Below are 19764 nucleotides of genomic sequence, written 5' to 3' on the forward strand. Positions count from 1 at the left end.
AGGAAGGAAGGAAGGAAGGAAAGGAAGGAAGGAAGGAAGAAAGAAAGAGAGAAAGAGAAAGAAAGAAAGAAAGAGAGAAAGAAAGAAACAAAGAAAGAAGAAGGAAAGAAAGGAAGAGAAAGAAAGAAAGAAAAAGGAAGGAAGGAAAGAAGGAAGGAGGGAGGGAAGGAAGGAAGGAAAGAAGGAAGAAAGGAAGGAAGGAAGGGGATTCATAACTAGAAGCAAAGGAAATCCAGGCTGACCGAAAAGAATTGAGCACTCATTTTATACTTAAAATATTAAAGTCAGCAATTCTCAATTAGTATATCTCAAACTGTTCAAAGTGTGCCATAAATGTGGAATAATTTATGACATTTATTTTACTTCACCTTAGACTCTTGTGATAGATGGTTGGGTGAAACTAGTCATAGTGAGGGTAGGGTCAAACTTGATAGTACTATACATGAAGGAATGAAGCAATATCAAATAACAGTCGCGGTTATTGGTTTAGCAGAGAACTTTGCTTTATGAGTATGTAAGAAAACCTGGCAACGTAAAGCTTTATTCAAACAACAAAACAGTGCCAAATGGAGATCAAATAAATAGTGAGACAACAGTGGGTGCTTCTGAAGACACTTGATGCACTGTTACATTATAGTAGTGATTTATGATGTACTTATTAATGACTTCAATATCATTTTGTTGTTGTTGTTGTTACTTTTTTTGAGACAGATTTTCACTCTTGTTGCCAAGGCTGGAGTGCAATGGCGCGATCTCAGCTTGCTGCAACCTCCACCTCCCGGATTCAAGAGATTCTCCTGCCTTAGCCTCCTGAGCAGCTGGGACTACAGGTGCCTGCCACCACACTTGGCTGATTTTTGCATTTTTAGTAGAGATGGGCTTCACCACGTTGACCAGGTTGCTCTTGAATTCCTGACTTCAAGTAATCCGCCCACCTTAGCCTCCCAAAGTGCTGGGATTACAGCCACCACACCCAGCCTCATTTTGTGTTTTAATGCCTTCTAGTATACCACCAAAAATGAAATCATTTTCGATTGCACTGCCAACAGACATACACACAAGTATGAAGTATGTGAACAAATGAAGTGAAGAAGGGCTGCAATCCTATATGTGCGCCTCCTTCTGTCTATTTGTCTTAGGAACAAGGGATTCTGGAGACTCCTCTGGCTTTTGACCTCACTGAGGTTATTTCTCAAAGTGTTCTTTTTGATTTTCTAATCACAGGGGTTGGGATAGGAATGGTGAGGCAAATTCAAATTTAAGTTGGCATTTTTTTTCTTCCATACTATTGTTCAGTGCTGTAGTGCTGAACATTTTAAATATGAGTCAAAAGATAACTTTATGTTCACTGATCAAGGGGAACAGATAGAAAAATATTTTAATTTATTAAACTTGTCTCTCAAAGTAGATTAAGCGATTGAACAAATAATAGTTTGAACACCTCTCATTCAGAATGTTTATGAGGAAGTAAAGCAGAGAGATGAAATCCATGCTACTTATTGTTAAGGGAAGCTCTCATATGCATTTGAACAGATTGACAGAGTTGAGCCTTTACATCCTACCCTATCTTTATGGAATCTCCTGGGGAAGAGACGCGTTGGTGGATTCACAAAGTTAAGCCATGGTTCAGCAAAAGCCATTGATCCATTTCATTCCAGAAAAACCACATTACAGCCATGTGGGTAAAACATGCTAGACTTTGGAGTCTCCTCCTCAGGGCCGAGAGGACAGTGAAGGCCTGGAGAATATTAGTCCCATTCCATTCTTCTTAATATGTGCCCTTGCAACAAGTGGATGGGTTAGGAAAAATGAGAATAAAAAAACAAATTTTGCAAATTATTTAGGTAACAATTTTTTCTTCTTTCCTTTTTTTTTTTTTTTTGAGACAGAGTTTCGATCTTTTTGCGCCCAGGCTGCGAGTGCACAAAATTAGGGGGGGTCGCGATCTCAGCTTCACTGGCAACCTCCACCTCCCAGGTTCAAGTGATTCTCCTGCCTCAGCCTCCAGAGTAGCTGGGGTTACAAGCATGCACCACCATGCCTGGCTAATTCTGTATTTTTAGTAGAGACGGGGTTTCTCCATGTTGGTCAGGCTGGTCTTGAACTCGCGACCTCAGGTGATCCACCCGCCTCGGCATCCCAAAGTGCTGGGATTACAGGCATGAGCCGCTGCGCCCGGCAGTTAGCACATTTTCAACCTTAAATAATCAGATCCAGAAAATATATTTAAGGATAGAGTTTATTTGAGCACAAAGCTTAAAGGTAGCCACATGGAAGACTCCAACTCCGAATGAATGGGGTCAGCACTCCAAAGTGGAGGATGTAAGGTATCACTGATATAGGCAGAGACAGAGAAATTTTAGCAGGATTATATTTTCCATATGGGACCATGCGTAGTTACAGCACTTTGATTTGTTACAGATTGCTACGTTCCAAGGAAGATTACTTTATTGCTCCCCAACAAAGGGTAGTGATCTGAGGGGAAGCCCATCCCCTTGGTAATATAGTAAGAACTTAAAAAAAAACTTTTTATTTTGAGATAATCAGATTCACATGCAGGGTATAGTACAGAGAGATCCCAGGTACACTTTACTCAATTTTCCCCTAATAATAACATTTTGCAAAGCAATAGTGCAACATCAACATTAAGATATTGACATAGTTCTAATCCACAAATTTTGTTCAAATTTCCTGTTTTACCTGTACTTATTTGTGTGCATGTCCGTTTATGCACATGTGCCTGTGTATTTATGTCTATGCAGTTTTAAAAAATAGACTTTATGTTTTAGCACAGTTTTTGGTTCACAGCAATAATGAACAGAAGATACAGAGATTTCCTATGTACTCCCTACCCCTACACATGGATAGCCTCCCCTATTATAAACATCCTTCACCAGGGTGGTACATATTTTTTGCAACTGATGAACTTACACTGACACATCATGGTCACCCCAAGTCCATAGTTTATGTTAGGGTACACTCTTGGTATTGTACACTATATGACTTCGGATAAATTTATTATGACATGTGCCTACTGTTATGGCATCATACAGAGTAGTTTCACTACCCTCAAAATCCTCTGTGCTCTGCCTATTCATCCCTGCTTCTTCCCTAACCCCTGACAACCACTGATCTTTTCACTGTCTCCATAGTTTTGCCTTTTCCAGAATGGCATATACTTGGAATCATATGTTATGTAACCTTTTCAGGTTGGCTTCTTTCACTTAGTGGTAGTGAAAAAAGATTCACTATTTAAGGTTCCTCTATGTCTTTCCATGGCTTGATAGTTCATTTCCTTTTTGGTATTGAATAATATTCTATTGTATGGATGTACCACAGTTTATCCATTCCCTTGCTAAAGGACATCTTGATTGCTTCCAAGTTTTGGCAATTATGAATAAAGCTGTTATAAACATCTGTGTGCAGATTTTTTTTTTTTTGGTGTGAACATGAGTTTTCAATTCCTTTGGATAAATACCAAAAAGGATAACTGCTGGATAATATGGTAAGAGTATGTTTAGTTTTATTTAAAAAACTGCCAAATTCTCTCTCCAAATCATGGTACCATTTTGCATTCCTACCAGCAATGAATGAAAATTGTATCCCCCTCACCCCCGAAATATATTGATGTCTTAATCTGCAGTGCTTATTAATGTGATCTTATTTGGAAATATGGTCTTTGGAGAGGCAATCCAGTTAAGATGAAGTTGTTAGTGTGGGCGCTAACCCAATATGACTGGTGTCCTTATTAAAAGAGAGAACTTTGGACACAGACATACACAGACAGGAGAACAGCATGTGAGGACAGAGATCCAGAGGGAAGACAGTCATGTGAGGACAGAGATAGAAACTGGGGTTCTGCTGCCACACGCCAAGGAAGGCCTGGGGCTCCAGAAACTGGAAGAAGCAAAGAAGGATCCATCCTTACAGGTTTTAAAGGGAGCATGGCTCTGCTAACACTTTGATTTTGCACTTTCAGTCTCCGGAACAGAACTCCAAAAACTTCATTGGTATTAAGCCACCCATTTTGGAGTACTCTGTCACAGCAGCCCTAGCAAACTACTTGTGCTATGACCATTAAGATTTCTCTCACACAGCTACTCAATGGCCTTCCTTTTTTCCCAGCAATGTCTACTCTGGGTTAAGGCTGTTTGTGTGCTTTGACTATACTCTTCCCCCATTTTCGTCCTTCCCACCCAATGAATGCCACAGTTTTCATATTTGCACAGCCTTGGTTTCCAGCAAGGATACAGATGATTTTCCCCCGATCTTGTCATACCTTTGCTCATTTCAGTCAGGAGCTAAACACCTGAGTTGAAGCCTTTGAAGAGCAGATGGTAATAGTTTACTTGTCCTTTCTGAGATGTGACTAGAAGGTAGCGTGACTGTGTTAGAATTCTAGAACCAGAGATGTTGGTTCAAGAGACGCCAACTCACCCTTTAGTACAAGAATAATTAATTTGGGATCCGAACTGGATGTCTTTGATCACATGAACCATGCCATTCACAGGATCTTTAGGATTACGACATGATTTACCTACAGGAAAGAAACAGAATTTTGGAGCCAAGTAGAGTAAACTGAAAATTTTTTTTAGTACATCAAGTCTCAACCTGCCTGTAGCTTACTGAACACATGCAGTTCTGATGGTTCCACAGATTTTGTTACCATGAGGAAACTCACTAGACTACCTTAGGATCAGCTTCCTTTCATAAAAAACTTCCCTTTCAGATCTGTTTCATTCCCATATTATGCCTCCCAGAAAAATGTAAATTTTGTTATTATCTGTAATTCAATTCAACTGGTATAATCCAAAGATCTCAAAGCCCAAGATTTTCACATCTTTTAGTTATTTAATCCACTTCTCTTTCTTGTCCCAAGCCATTCATTACTTAATTTTAGTCATGAAAATGGGAGACCCCCAGTGAATGGGGATTTTCCCTCAATCATGTCCTGTGATGGCTGTTTCTCAGGAAATAAACTTGTAATGAAGGCTCCAGGAACTCAAAGCAGTAACAAGGTATGATCTACAAGAATAATTCTCTTATATATTTTGCACCTTGGCAAACTAATTGTCATATGCAACTCAGTCACAAAATTTGAACAAATTGAATCAGATCTTACAGATGTTTGACTAACAGAGGGGTTCCCACTCCAGGGTTACTTACGTGTGCACTTGTCCTTAGCACTTGTCCAGACTGAGTTTTTTAGGCAGATGATAGAAAATGGTCTTCCATAATAACCAGGGCGGCATTCATACTTCAGATGTGTCCCAACGGGAAACTCAGATGCATCAGTTAGGTTGGTAGGCCTGGCAAATGGAAGCTGTTCCGGGGCATTGCATTGACCTGGAGATCAAGACCATAGCAGCATCAAAGTTAATGAAGAAATTACCATACTTTTTTCTTTTCTTTTTTGAGACAGAGACTGGCTCCATTACCCAGGCTGGAGTGCAGTGGCGCTATCTTGGCTCACTACAACCTCTGCCTCTTGGGTTCAAGCAATTGTCCCTACCTCAGCTTCCTGAGTAGCTGGGATTACAGGTGTCCACCACCATACCTGGCTAATTTTCGTATATTTAGTAGAGACGGGGTTTTACCATGTTGGCCAGGCTGGTCTCGACTCCTGACCTCAGGTCATCTGCCCACCTTAGCCTCCCAAAGTGTTGGGATTACAGGAGTGAGCCACCGTGACCCTGTTGAAATTCCCATTCTACTTTCTCTTTCTCTCCAATATACTACATAGGTGTGATCAAAAAAGAAAAAGAACACTTCAGTAATAGCCAAGGGGTGCAGGAGTGGTGGCTCATGCCTGTAATTCTAGCACTTTCAGAGGCTAAGGTGGGTGGATCACTTGAGGTCAGGAGTTTGAGACCAGGCTGGCCAACATGGTGAAACCCTGTCTCTCCCAAAATATAAAAAGTTAGCAGAGCATGATTGCATGTGCCTGTACACGTGCCTGTGCACAGCTACTCGGGAGGCTGAGGCAGGAGAATTGCTTGAACCCAGGAGGTAGAGGTTGCAGTGAGCCAAGATTGTGCCACTGCACTCCAGCCTGGGTGACAGAGCAAGATTCCATCTTAATAATAATAATAATAGCAAAAGCACTGATTCCTTTAGAACAGTGGTCCCCAACCTTTTTAGCACCTGGGACTGGTTTTGTGGAAGACTACTTTTCCTGGAATGGAGGGTGCAGGGGAATGGTTTTGAGATGAAACTGTTCCACTTAGATCATCAGGCATTAGATTCTCATAGGGAACACGCAATCTAGATCCCTCGTATGCACAGTTCACAATAGGGGTTTTGCTTCTATGAGAATCTAATGCTGCCACTGATCTAACAGGAGGTGGAGCTCAGACAGTAATGCTTGGCCGCTCACCTTTACTGTTCTGGCCAGTTCCTAACAGGCCACCAGACAGTACTGGTTCATGGCTGAGGGGTTGAGGAAACCTGCTTTAAAAGATGCCTCAGAAATAAGCTCCTTTTTAAAAAATCAGCATCCATCCATTCAAAAAGTCTCTGCTAGCTTGAAGGAAACTAAGCTATTTATATCATCTTTCACTAAAGGAGGAGCTGCATTTCACAGCTTCAAAATTTAATTAATCAGTAAGTGCCTGTGCTGTGACTTCATCTCTCCCATCATCATGCATAATTCTTTCTTGTAATGAGATCAGTCAGTGAATCCAATCTGTTAATATTTATTCAAATCTTCTAGATGCTTACTGACTTTGGGGGACTACTTGTTTTACTAGATACTAAATGAGTTGTACTAAAATATTTTATTTATTGTTCCTTTGTCTATTTCTTTTTATAATGTTGTCCATCTATTATTTTATATATTTTGAGGTTATCAGGATTATAAAAAGTTAAATTGCTATATTTTATGGTAGAGTAACCTTCTTTATTATAATAAAATATCTCTATCTCTAGAAATGAATCTTGCCTAAAATTCTACTTTGTGGAACAAATAAAAAATAAATAATGAGTTGGGAGAGCTACTCCCCAATATATAAATACTTACTTTGAATATACAGTAGTCACCCACGTATCTGTGGGGGACGTGTTCCAAGACATTAGCCAATACCTGAAACCTCAGATAGTACCAAACCTGATAGCTATCAACTAGAACACATTTCTGTTCACATCTTCCACCCACAAATTTAATGCCTTTCCCCTCTTAACTAAGCACTTAACATGCACTGTGGTTGTAACTTTTGCAGTTTGAAATGTGACAACAAAACTAGCACAAATTTATTTTTCCTTCTTCACAATTTCATCGTTAGAAGATTCCTTCTTACCTTAGGTCTTAGCAACTTTAACATACAATGTTTTTCTTTCCTTATTAAGTGGACAACTTTCACCTTTTCACTTAAAGGAAGCACTTGCTACTAAACTGGACCCTAATGGTAATGAACTCCCCTATTAGGCTCAGATAAAATTTTGAGAATCTATATGGAAAGGTATGGTAGGCTAAGTAAGGACCTCTCAAAGATATCCATGTTCTGATCCCTGAAGCCTGTGAATGTTACCTGTAATGGTAAAAGGGCTTTGCAGATGTGATTAAGTATCTTGAGATGTACAATTTATCCTGGGTTAATCACAAAGGTCCTCATAAAAGGGAGGCAAGAGGGTGAAAGGAGACAGAAGTAAGATATTTAAAGACACTATGGTGCTGGTTTGGAAGGTAGAGGAAGGAGGCCATGAGCCAAAGGATGGAAGCAGACCCTGGAAACTGGAAAGAGCAAGAAAACTCCTGCTCCCCTGGAGCCTCCACAAGGAACACAGCCCTATGGATCTATTTTAGACGTCAGCCTCCAGAACTGGAAGAGAATACATTTCTGTTGTCTTAAGCCACTAAGTTTGTGAAAATTTGTTACAGCAGCAATAGAAAACTAATGCAAAAAGAGAATGGTATATAGTGTTAAAAATGTTGGGTTCATAGATTGAACTTTGAACCCAATGTCTTCTACTTAATGGCTATGAGGTCTTAGGCAAACTGCTTAATCTTGCTGAGCCTCAGTTTCATCTTCATAAAGGGAGTAATATTTTCCTACCAGGTTTGTAGGGAGAATCAAAAGTAGCATATGCTCTCACATACACAGAAGGCACTTCATAAGTTATACTTATGATTATTACCCTTAGAAAAGGGGGGGGACTTCTAAGAGTTAAATTCTATTATTCTGCTAAAGTGGGAGTGCTTGCTTTGCTTCCAAGAGTTTATTTTCTGCTCCTTTGCAGAGCTAGTTTGGAATGAGCCCATGTTTTCAGGAATGCACTGGATAACCTCAGTGATTGGGGACCTCAGCTCTCCTGAGTGAATGTGCCCCCGATTCAGCCTGGGACTTCTCTTCTGCATCTCATGAGCTCCATCATAGTGCCCATGGGACCCCGGACAGAGAGGAGAATTGCTAAGGTTGCCTTTTCCCTGTTGACAATGGCTTTAGTCAGAATTGGAAGCCTAACTCTGTGCTTTCTACTGAAGCAAAGGATGATGCTCCAAGAAAGCTCATATTTCCCACTTATTTTTCCCAGACAGCCTGTATCCATCATCACACATTTGCTTTATTAAGCCAGCAGTTGTTAAGCAAGGATGCCCTTGTCTATGTTTCGTGCTTCATCTCGTGCCACTCGGTCCCCTCACCAAGGTGTGGCCCTTTCCCCTTTTTCAGTTTCCCGAAGACACACATTTTTCCCCTGTCTATGACATTCCTTCTGTGTGATGCACTTTTATCTTCGCTCTGACTTCGATTCTTCCTCCAGATGTTTGCTAAAATGGTACTTTCTTATCGAAGCCTTCCCTGGCCTGTCTATGGCCATACCACCTGAACACACCCAATCTCATCTGAAGCCTTCCCTGACCCTCTTAGGGATTTGGAATCTAAACTACTTCCCTCTACCCCACCCTATAATAATCCCTAGTCAGGCCCTTTCCTTTTCCTTTCATATCAATAATTGTTTGTTATTACAACTTGTGCCTTTTATCTTTGTGTGCTTTTAGAATGATCTACTTCTCTCAATAGATATTAGATATGAATAATTTAAAGGCAAGAGACGATATGTTTTTTGTACCTCTAAATTAATACCTAGTCCTGGTGCTTAACACTTAATTATAAGCACTCAATGCATATTTGTTGCAAAGAACAACAAATGAAGAATTACTTATAAAACTTAAAAAAAATCAAGAATTCAAGCTATGTCCCCCAAATCTCTGATTTAGTTGGTCTAGTTTAGAGCCCAGGAGTCTACATTTTTAAAAATTTTCACAGCTGATTTTGATAAATAACAGCACTTTGAGAACCACTGTAAAAAAAAAAAAAAAAACTGCGTAAAACAGTTGCTGTTATTTTCAGTGTTATGCATTCACCTTTCCTCTAATTGATACATGAGATGAAATACAATTTTGATATTTGTCTTATCCATTGATGCTGGACAAAGGAAGAAATTCCAAGTGAAGCACCTAGTGCCAAAAACTGTATTAAGAGAGGGTAAATGTCACAGCAAAGCTTGCAATGAGAGGATAGAACAAGACCTAAAGTAACAAAACAAATTGAATGAACCCTTCTTGGAAAGAAGTTCCTTCCCCTTACTTACATAATATTCTTACCTGCATAGTAGTATATGAATAGTGTAGATAATTATAAAAAGTAAAGTTGTGTAATAGCTCAAAAAAGGAATATATGAGCCTTCAACAAAGAAAGCTTGATGTAGTTTCCTTTCCCTCCTTTATTACCAATCCCTCAATTGTGGCTAGTTCCTATCATAAATATATTAATATAAACTCCATAAACTGAAGACCTACCATAATTTTAAAAAGTTTTTATAGCTTTATCAAGATATATTATACACAATGATTGATTAGTATTTAAAGCACACAATTCGATTACTTATATGTATGCATTGTGAAACCATCACCAAAATGAAGACAATAAACATTTCCATCATACACCCCGCCCCACAGAGTTCCCTCATGTCCTTCTGTAGCCCATTCAAACATCCACTTCCTTCCCTAGGCAACCTTCAACGTATTTTCTCTTACTATAGATTGATTTGACTTTCTAAAATTTCAGATAACCCGAATCACCTCGTTTATATCCTATCATATAAAGGAAATCACTCAGGTGCTTTTCTCTTACTACAGATTGATTTGACTTTCTAAAATTTCGTATAACACGAATCACTTCGTTTATATGCTGTCATATAAAGGAAATCACTCAGGTGCTTTTCTCTTACTACAGATTGATTTGACTTTCTAAAATTTCATATAACCTGAATCACTTCGTTTATATCCTATTGTATAAAGGAAATCACTCAGGTTTTTTTTTTTTTTTTTAATGTTTTAGCCTTTACACAACATAATTAGAGATCCATCTAGATTGCTGCACATATACAAATTGTTTCCTTTTGTTGCTGAGTAATATTCAATTGTATAAATATATCTTAATTTAGTTTGTCCATTCACTTATTCAGGGACATTTGGATTCTTTCCACTTGTTGGTTATTACAAGCAAAACTGCTATGAAAATTCATGTACAAGTCTTTGTGTGGACATATGATTTCATTTCTTTTGGGTAAAAAACTAAGAGTAAAATGCTGAGTAACATGACAGGGTGTGTGTCTAAGGTTTTAAGAAGCTGTTGAACTATTTTCTGAAGTTAATATTATAATTTGACCTGCCAAATAGCAGTATATTATAATTCCAGTTGCTCCACCTTATCGCCAACACTTGGCTTAGTTACTCTTTTTAATGTTAGCCATTCTAGTGGGTATATGTTGTTATCTCCTTTTGGGTTTTGTCTTATATGACTCAGCCCACTTTCACATTCTCCTGGTTCAGATCTTCCATTCAAAGCAAGTTGATTTATTCTGTGCTATACACACAATTAACACATCATCACTTTCATGTCTGTTGAAATATGAGCTGTCAACCCAAAGAACACTCCTGCTTTCCATTCTGCATCCTTACCCTTTAAGGAATAGACTTGCACTTGCTTTGCTTAGGCACCTCTATCAGTTTAAAAAAAAAACATGCACTTTCAAAATATATAAATTTATAAATTATATATGTACACAAACAAATTTTATGCCTCAATATAAATTTTTTGAAACGTAATACAGATAAAATAAACATTTTAAATGCTTTGTTAATCATCATGACTTAATACAATCATTAGCTAACATCTAATGGGACAAAAAACAGCCACAGTGAGTTTCTCTGGTCACAATAGTGAATGTAAAGCTGTATGTCAACTGTCTTCATGATACTTTCTAGATTTTTTGGTTTCATCAAGTTGTGATCAGCTGTGATTAGATTGACAGCATTTCTTCCTCTTAATGCCTCTGACAAAAAATGTGTATACATGTGTCTTTGCGGGGAGGGTGAGAGGGATTGTCAACTCTGCCATTTTCTTGTTTTCTGGAGTTGGTTTTATTACAGGGATCTTCACCCAGTATTTCTGTGTAGGACACTTTTGATGTTACCTGTCCAAATGTGAAGATTATTTTAGATTAAAATAGATAATATAAATCGTACATCCACTCATCTGAGCATATGTAAACCAAAGTACATCACAAACCACAGAAAGCAAATTGGAACTTCCCTTCTATCTTGCACCTTTACCTAGCAGAGATAATCAAACCAGATCCTACATGAGGACCAGATGAGGGCGCCAGAGTTCACCCTATGCGAAACACTGCCTGGTAAAGCTTAATTTGTGTACTATTTTATGGCTCAGAATGTGGTCTATCTCCATGAATGTGAGCCAGAGAATATGTGTTCTGCTGTTGTTGGATGAAGTCACTTATATATGTCAATTATATCCAAGTGGATTGATGGTGCTGTTGAGTTCAAGTATGTCCTTATGGATTTTCTGCCTGCTGAATCTGCCCATTTCTGATAAGGAGACTTCAGCACCTTTTCTGATATCAGAAAGATATAGAAGTCTCCAACTATGATAGTAAATCCATCTATTTCTCCTTGCAGTTCTATGGGTTTTGCCTCACATATTTTGTCTCTCTATCAGGTGCATACATATGGGATATTGTTATGTCTTCTTGGATAAGTGGCCCCTTTATCATTATATGATGCCCCTCTTTATCCCTAATAATTTTTCTTGGTCGGAAGTCTGCTGTGTTTGAAATTAATACAGTTACTCCTGCTTTCTATAACTAGCATTAGCATGGTATATCTTTATCCATTTACTTTTAATATATATCGTCTATATTTAAAATGGTCTTGTTGTACACAATATATTGTTGGGTCTTGTTTCTTGATCCACTCTGATGATCTCTTTTCAAATGGTGCATTTAGATCATTGACACTCAAAATTATGGTTGATATAGTTGGTTTAGTGTTTGTTACTGGTTTCTATTTGTTGCCTTTGTTCTCTTGTTCTGTGTTTCTATTTTTTGTCTTCCATTCTTTTCCTGCCCTTTATTGGTTTTATTGGTTTCCTTCCTTCCTCCTTAACCTCCTTCTCTCCCTTCTTTCTTTCTCTTTCCTTCCTTCCTTCCTTCCTTCCTTCCTTCCTTCCTTCCTTCCTTCCTTCCTTCCTTCCTTCCTTCCTTCTTTCTCTTTTGATAGGGAGTTGTGCTCTGTCACCCAGGCTAGAGTGCAATGGCATGATCTCGGCTCACTGCAACCTCTGCCTCCCAGGTTCAAGTGATTCTCATGCCTCATGCTTCAGCCTCCCGAGTAGCTGGGACTACAGGCACATGCCATCATGCCTCGGTAATTTTTGTATTTTTGTAGAGACAGGGTTTCACTATGTTGGCCAGGCTGGTCTTGAACTCCTGACCTCAGGTGATCCGCCCACCTCAACCTCCCAAAGTGCTGGGATTACGGGCATGAGCCACCATTCCCGGCCCTCTTTATTGTTTTAACTGAGCATTTTATATGATGCAATTTTCTCTTCCTTATTCACATATAATTATCTTTCTTTTCTTCACTTTTTTCAGTGGTTGTCCTACATTTGCAATATTTATTTGCAGCTAATCTAAGTCCTCTTTCAAATAGTGCTATACCACTTCACGGGTACTGTGAGTTAATCATAATAACAAAACAATCCTAGTTCCTCTGCTATGTTTTGTATAGAAATAAATATCCCCATAAACTGTCCTATGCAACCTGTTTCTGGATTCACTCTTTAAGTGCTAGTAAATCCATACACCTTTCACTCATACTTTCCTGATCATAGGAGCTAAGACTTCTCCCTTTTCAGTGATCCTGCAGTCTTGCACCACTTCTTAGTCATGATTTTTCAGACATGCATGGGGGCTTTCAGATTACAAAACACTGTCACATGCATTACACCATCTGATTTTCAAAATACCTCTTTCAGAGATCAGGATGTCAGTTATGCTCATTTTATACATGTGGACACTGAAGGTCAGTGATGTGACTTAACTTACTGGGTCCAAGACCCCAGCTGGTAAGTAGCAGAAGCTGGAAAAAGCCGAACACTGGCTTCCTAATAAGTAGATTTCATAAAACTCCACCACCTACTTCTACATGCATATGCCTTGGGTGCATAGCTCTTATACTTCTTTAAAATTTTTAAGGACCGTGCACACTGGAAACATCCATCAGCATTTTAAAATTTAAATTATGTCAGCAAGAAATTTTCTAGGTAGTATAGTTTAGGCTGTTTCACATTTGGAGGTTATTGTGATAACCTCAGTAAATTTTTTTTTTTTTGCAATTAATAGTGTCTGGGATTGTTTATAACAGTAACTTAATCAACATAGGCAAACTAAAACAACATTCTAGTAAGAAGAGGGTCAGTACTCACAAGGATGACACAAATTCTTAAGCATTGACAACAGGTTGCTTAACTTACTGGGCATGCTTCTCTCCTAAAAATAAAATTGTAAGTTTTATCATATCTTTTCACCTGACAGGTTACTTTCTGGTGCCTAAGGAGATAAAATATTAATAACAACTCTTGCGGGAATTTGGTTTTAATTTATTTTATTTTTTACTCTTTTAGAGAAGAAGGAACACTCAAATAAAGAATGCAAAATGTCTAGTAGCAGAAAAGGGCGAACCTGGAGTTGTCAGAAGAGGCTGAACAAGAACAACCAAGGCTGTCACTTCAATTGAGATGTTGCCAGTGAGTCTAGGCAAACAAGAAGACTTCTGGGGAGCCCAAAAATAATAATAGAAGGGTTCTAATTGAAGATGTTTACCTATGTGAAGTTAAGAAAAAGGAAGCGATGTGGCCTCAAAATTTCCATAGTAATTATAATAGGCTTTATTTTGTACTAAACACATCACTAAAATGCGAACTGTAAACATATCTACTGTCCCTTCTACCTGCAGCGGTTACACTGCATGTTCTGGGGCTGCCCTTACTCCTCTAATCCCCAAGTGCCTGGCATGCATCTGTCTTAAAGTATGCTGTCTATCAAGTGCACGGTGATGATGGCGGTGGTGGCTTGGGGTGGGGGACGAGGACAGTTCTATGCGGGGCAGTTGTGAGGTAATACCTGCATCCCTAGGACTGCTTGTCTAAACACCATTAGGAGCAAAGTGCAGAGGTAATGGTTGGGGGGATAGAAATGGACTCGGGGACAGGCCCTGTGTTAGACACTCGACGGGCTTTATGCAACTGAGGCAGCAACTCCACAATGCACAGATATCAATGTCCCCATTTTACAGAAGATCAAACAGACTTGGGTGTGCTAAGTTGCCTCATAGTTAAGTTTCTAGGACCAGAACTCAGGGTTGTCGGATCCCCAAGTCCCCTTTCGCTAGGATCAACGCCATGCTCCGCTATAGCCAGCCTAGACTGTGAATACACAAATGCAAGGAATTTCGAGCGACACCTGCTCAGCATCTGCGCCTTCCTCTGCGCTGGTCACTACTTAAGACCCATGCACATGGGGACTCCACGCTTACCCAGAAGCAGCGAGGGTCTCCAGTGCGCAGAAGGATCCCAGACCCGCCGGCCTGCCAGGTCCCGCGCTCAGCCCACCCATTGCACTGCCTTCGGACCCGGGCGCGCAGCGCAGCGCAGCCCAGCGAGGCACGCGAGTTCCCTGCGGGACCCCGGGTTCCTCGTCCGCCCAGGCGCCTCCCCACGCCCGCCCGCGTCTCACCCCAGGCCACCGGCAGCGCGAGCAGCACCAAAACCGCCAGCAGGGATCCTCCGCAGCAGAAGGGGGGGCGGGGCGCCGGCGGCCCAACAGGCTCCGGGCTTCTTGGAGAAGAGGCCCCCATTCTCCCCAAGCACATCTACAAACCAGATTTGTTCTCGAAGAAAACTGAAATAAGAGGAAAAGAGCAGTACAAAGAGGAGTGGCCAATCCTTGTGCTCCGCGCCCAGGGTATGGGGAGGGCTGCGGAGTTCCGGGACAAAATGCTTTTGACCACAGCTTCCTCTTCATGGGCGAGGCCATGTTTACTCCCCATTTGCATTGTTTCTAACGGGTTTCGCTGGCAGAGCCCACCTTGCGGACCCAGGTGAAGCAGTAGATCTTGACAATGCTTGGACTTGCGATGGATCCCGCGTGCGAGGCTCTGCGCTTCCAGACAAAGGCGGTGGATGATGGCAGCTCGCCTCCAAACACCCAGCTTGACTATTCCTCTTTGCAAGAATGTGTGCGGGAAGGTCAGCTAATGAAATGCCTGGTCTCTGTGTTGAAGGGCAATTGCAGGCGATGTGTACAGCGTACGGAGAATGTGAAGAACCAATTTCCTTATCGTGAATTGAGATGTCATGCCATTGTAACATTTTTAAAAAGGGAGGGACGATCAGATACACATTTTAAAAATGTAAATCTGTGTATAGTATGGAAGGTAGATTAGAATAGGGCAATAATGGAGGGGGAGACCAGTCAGGGAGTTTTGCTGACATCCAAGTGAGGTTTGATGGTGGCCCTGACTGGGTGGATAAAGTGGACAATTAACAAAGATTTTGGATATTGGTTACTTCCTTTCTTAAGGTTGGTGGTGAGAAGAAAGCAATCAAGAGTTAGCACCAGGATTAGAAATGGATGGTGGTGCTACTTATTGAAATAAGAAATATGGATGTAGGAGTGACAGATTTAGGGCGACGATTAAGTATTCAAGGATGAATTTATTCCTCCTATCTATCTGTGATCCTGTGCCCTTTAACCAATCTGTCTCTATCTCCCATTGTCTCTCCCTTCCCCAGCCTCTGGTAACCAGTACTCTACTTTCTACTTCTATGAGATGAGCTTTTTTAGAGTCCACATATGACTGGTATCATACAGGATTTGTCTTTCTGTGCTCACTGGTTTCCATTAGGCTTTCTCCCAAAATTCTAGTGGAAGAAATGTCTACTTTGATCATATCACTTATCACACTTTTTAATACATCCAGTGACATTCTTTTAAGGATTTGCTATCATCATTTCAAGTTATTCTCGACAGAGTAATGGGAGAAGCAGTCAGATTGAAGTAGGCTTAGGAAAAGAGAAGAGGAGAAGGCTCAGTTTCCCAGTTTTCCATCACATGCTATCAGAAGGTGCCACTCCTTACCACTTCTGCTGGTATCCATCTCCTAGTATCTACTTTCTCCCCTCACTCCTTGAAGATTTTAGTTCCTGGCTCATGGCCACCTTCTCCACTATTACTTCTGCCATAGTCCCTGGTGATTTCAATATTCACAGCAATAGTATTTTCAAATCCCTGGCCTTCCAGTGCCTTGACCTCTTCTCTGCCTGCAGTCTTGTCCTCTACTCTCCTCTGACACTAATGCTCATGTGCATGCTCTGAAACTTGTCACTTTCACTGCAACCCTCAATGATTTCAGTGATCCCACTCTCTAACCACCAATCCTAGTCTTCTCTTTTACCATTAAACTGAATCCAGCAATCTTTGTCTGTCTCAGTGCCTGCAGCCCATTGATCCTACTGCTCTCTCTCTCAGCCTCTCACCTCCTTCGTATCTTCACTTTCATCACTACCAGGTTAAATTCCATACTCTGTCATTATAATCATCATCTTGCACCCACCATTAGCTCCCTCACCCTTCTCTTGCTTTATTATAGGCATTAGACAAAATGACAATCCTGGTTAGAATCAATTCTCCATTATTTTGCTCCCATACTTGTGAAACTGAATGTGACTGGAAAAGACACAGAGATACAATGACTAGCCTTACTTTAGTAACAGATAACTTCAAATGGACCATTGTACTGCTGCCTGACATTTCCACTATTGTTTGTCTAATCATGTATTCTCCCATTCTCCTAAACGACTATTTCATATTTTTGACATTTATTTCTGACACCTTCTCCAACATTCTTAATCTCTGTGAATAGCTTTGTTTCTTTCTTTATTGAGAAAATAGAAACAATCAAATAGATCTACAATTTTCTACCATCGCTCTACCAAAATTCTTGTATTTGGCCCATGTAACCTCCTTCTCTCTTGTTAGTGTATTTATACTGTCCACAGTCTAAGTCTAAGGGTAATCTCTCCACTTGTGCCCTAGATTCAGTTTGCTCTCACTCGCTCAAGGAAACCAGCAATTCTCACTTTCTCCAGCATTACCATATCCCTCTTTCTGCTGGATTTTTACCATCAGCTTGCAAACAAATTATTTCTCCAAGTACAGCAGGTGTGTTCTTCTCTTCAGTTTTTTCCTCCCATTTAATATTCCTTTTGCTTAGAACGATCTTTGCCCAGATATCTGTCTGCATGGCTACTGCCTCATCTCCTTGAGTTATTTGGCTCAAATGAGACCTTCTTAATGGAGCCTTCCTTGGCCACTATTTAAAATTGCACATTAATTCAGAACTTCCTTTCCTTTTTGCCTGTTTTTTATAGATTAATAAATTATACTTATCATTTTTTCATTTTATTACCATCTGAAAATCTGCTTATTGTGTGTCTCTCCCACTAGAATAAAAGCTGCATGAGAACATGTCAGTTTACCACTGCCAAATCCCATGACCTAAAATAATGCTTAGCACAGAGAAGGAGTTCTACAATTATTTCTTGAATGAATGACTACAATGGTTGAGACAGCTAAGGTCAACCACTCTTTCAGAAAATTTGATGGTAGACAGATAGTTTAAAAGAGAAACATAGATGGTTTGGGGGAAGATTCGTCTTCAGATGGAGGGGAAGGTGGATATCTGTTGCTCTAAATGTGTCCCTTCCTCTGGGATTTGCCCCTAGATTTTTCCATTGGGAAATCCCGTCTTTCCCATAGTTCAATGTGATTCTGGAAGACTATGGTTTCTCAACCTCCATATTATTGACATCATGGACCAGATAATTCTTCATTCTGGAGGGCTGTCTTGTGCCTTGGAGAATGTTTAGCAGTATCCCTGGCCTCTACCCACTAGAGGCCAGAAGCACTTCCCTCCTCCAGTTGTAGTAACCAAAAATGTCTCTAGACACTGCCAAATGTCATTGGGAGGGCAAAATCATCCCATTTGAGAATCAATGAGGTAGACCAACCCTACCCCCATCTCCAAGGCTGGGCAGGAAACTCAGGCCTTGCCCTGTGTTTATTTCACTGTCTTGCTCCTAGTTATTGCTTCCTTTGGGGACATGTAACCCTGTTTGGAGAATGAGAGCTATTGAAGGGACTTTTGAAAGACTTATTGGACAAGAGAAGCTCTTTGTACTGGAAAGCTAAGCTGATGAGATGTGCACTTCACATGGTAAGCAAATATTTTGCTGGTTTTTAGGGAGTTTCTTCCAGATAATGAAGCCAGCAAGGCAAAGCAGAAGGAGAAGATATTCCTGAAGGCATGCTTTGACTATCCCTGTTTTGACAAGAGCCAACTACACACCTGGCCTTTTCTGTCATGTGATTTAGTAAAATTCAGTTTTGGTTTAAGCCAGTGTGAGGTGGATTTCTGTCACATGCAGCTCAGCAGGTCTTGGCTTCAGGAGTTTTGGAGGTGGAACGAAGGAGCCAGTGATGAGAAAGGGTCTAACTGAAGGAACAATGTCCTGGAAAAGACAGAAAGGGATGAGGAGAGAAAGATATAGGCTGTGAAAAGTGTAAGACAGACATGATGGTAAGGGTAGGTGGATGTAGGTATGATGGAGGGTGGAGGGAGAGGAAGTTGAGAGAATTACCCTCGGATATTTTCATCATCCCTTAATAGAAGAAAGAATGAATGTAGAATAGATGGCTTGAGGTGAGTGAACAGACATCATGGGGAAATGAAAGTGTTGCTGACTGTACATGAATAAAAGATGCTGAAGAGCATCCCACTTCTGGGTATGGATCCAAAAGAATTGAAAGCAATGTCTGAAAAGATAACTGCACACCCATGCTCATGGAAGCACTATTCACAATAGCAAAGAAGTGGAAACAACCTGATATGGTTTGGATCTGTGTCTCCACCAAATATCATGTCGAACTGTAATCTCCAGTGTTGGAGAGGGGCCTAGTGGGAGGTGATTGGATCATGAAGGTGGATTTCTCATGAATGGATTAGCTTGGTACTGTATAGGGAGTGAGTTCTAACCAAATCTAGTAGTTTAAAAGTGTGTTGCACCTGCCCCCTTTCTCTCTTCCTCCTGCTCCCACCGTATGGGATGCCTTGCTCCCCCTTTGCCTTCCTCTATGGTTTTGAGTTTCCCAAGGCCTCCCTAGAAGGCAGGAAGAAATCAGCATCATGTTTCCTGTACAGACCCTGGAACCATAAGCCAATTAAACCTCTTTTGTTTATAAATTACCGAGCCTCAGGTATTTCTAATACAGAAAATTGGTACCCAGGTGTGGGTCATTGCTATAAAGATACCTGAAAATGTGGCAGCAACTTTGGAATTGGGTAAC

The 19764-nt window shown here is 40.4% G+C and overlaps 1 pseudogene across 1 annotated transcript in view; it reads right to left on the reverse strand.

Annotated features, from left to right (window-relative positions):
* The window catches only part of LOC108535110 (complement component receptor 1-like protein), a 31595-nt pseudogene extending 16260 nt beyond the window's left edge, over positions 1 to 15335 (reverse strand). Inside the window, exons 1-3 of the transcript XR_001887132.1 lie at positions 15094 to 15335; positions 5167 to 5346; positions 4438 to 4537 (exon numbers count right to left, since the gene is read on the reverse strand). The product of XR_001887132.1 is annotated as a complement component receptor 1-like protein (transcript). The remainder of the gene's footprint in view (positions 1 to 4437; positions 4538 to 5166; positions 5347 to 15093) is intronic.
* Between the last annotated feature and the right edge of the window lie 4429 nt (positions 15336 to 19764).

The sequence above is a fragment of the Rhinopithecus bieti genome, unplaced genomic scaffold, assembly GCF_001698545.2.
Source record: "Rhinopithecus bieti isolate Rb0 unplaced genomic scaffold, ASM169854v2 scaffold_12049, whole genome shotgun sequence".
NCBI lineage: Eukaryota > Metazoa > Chordata > Mammalia > Primates > Cercopithecidae > Rhinopithecus > Rhinopithecus bieti.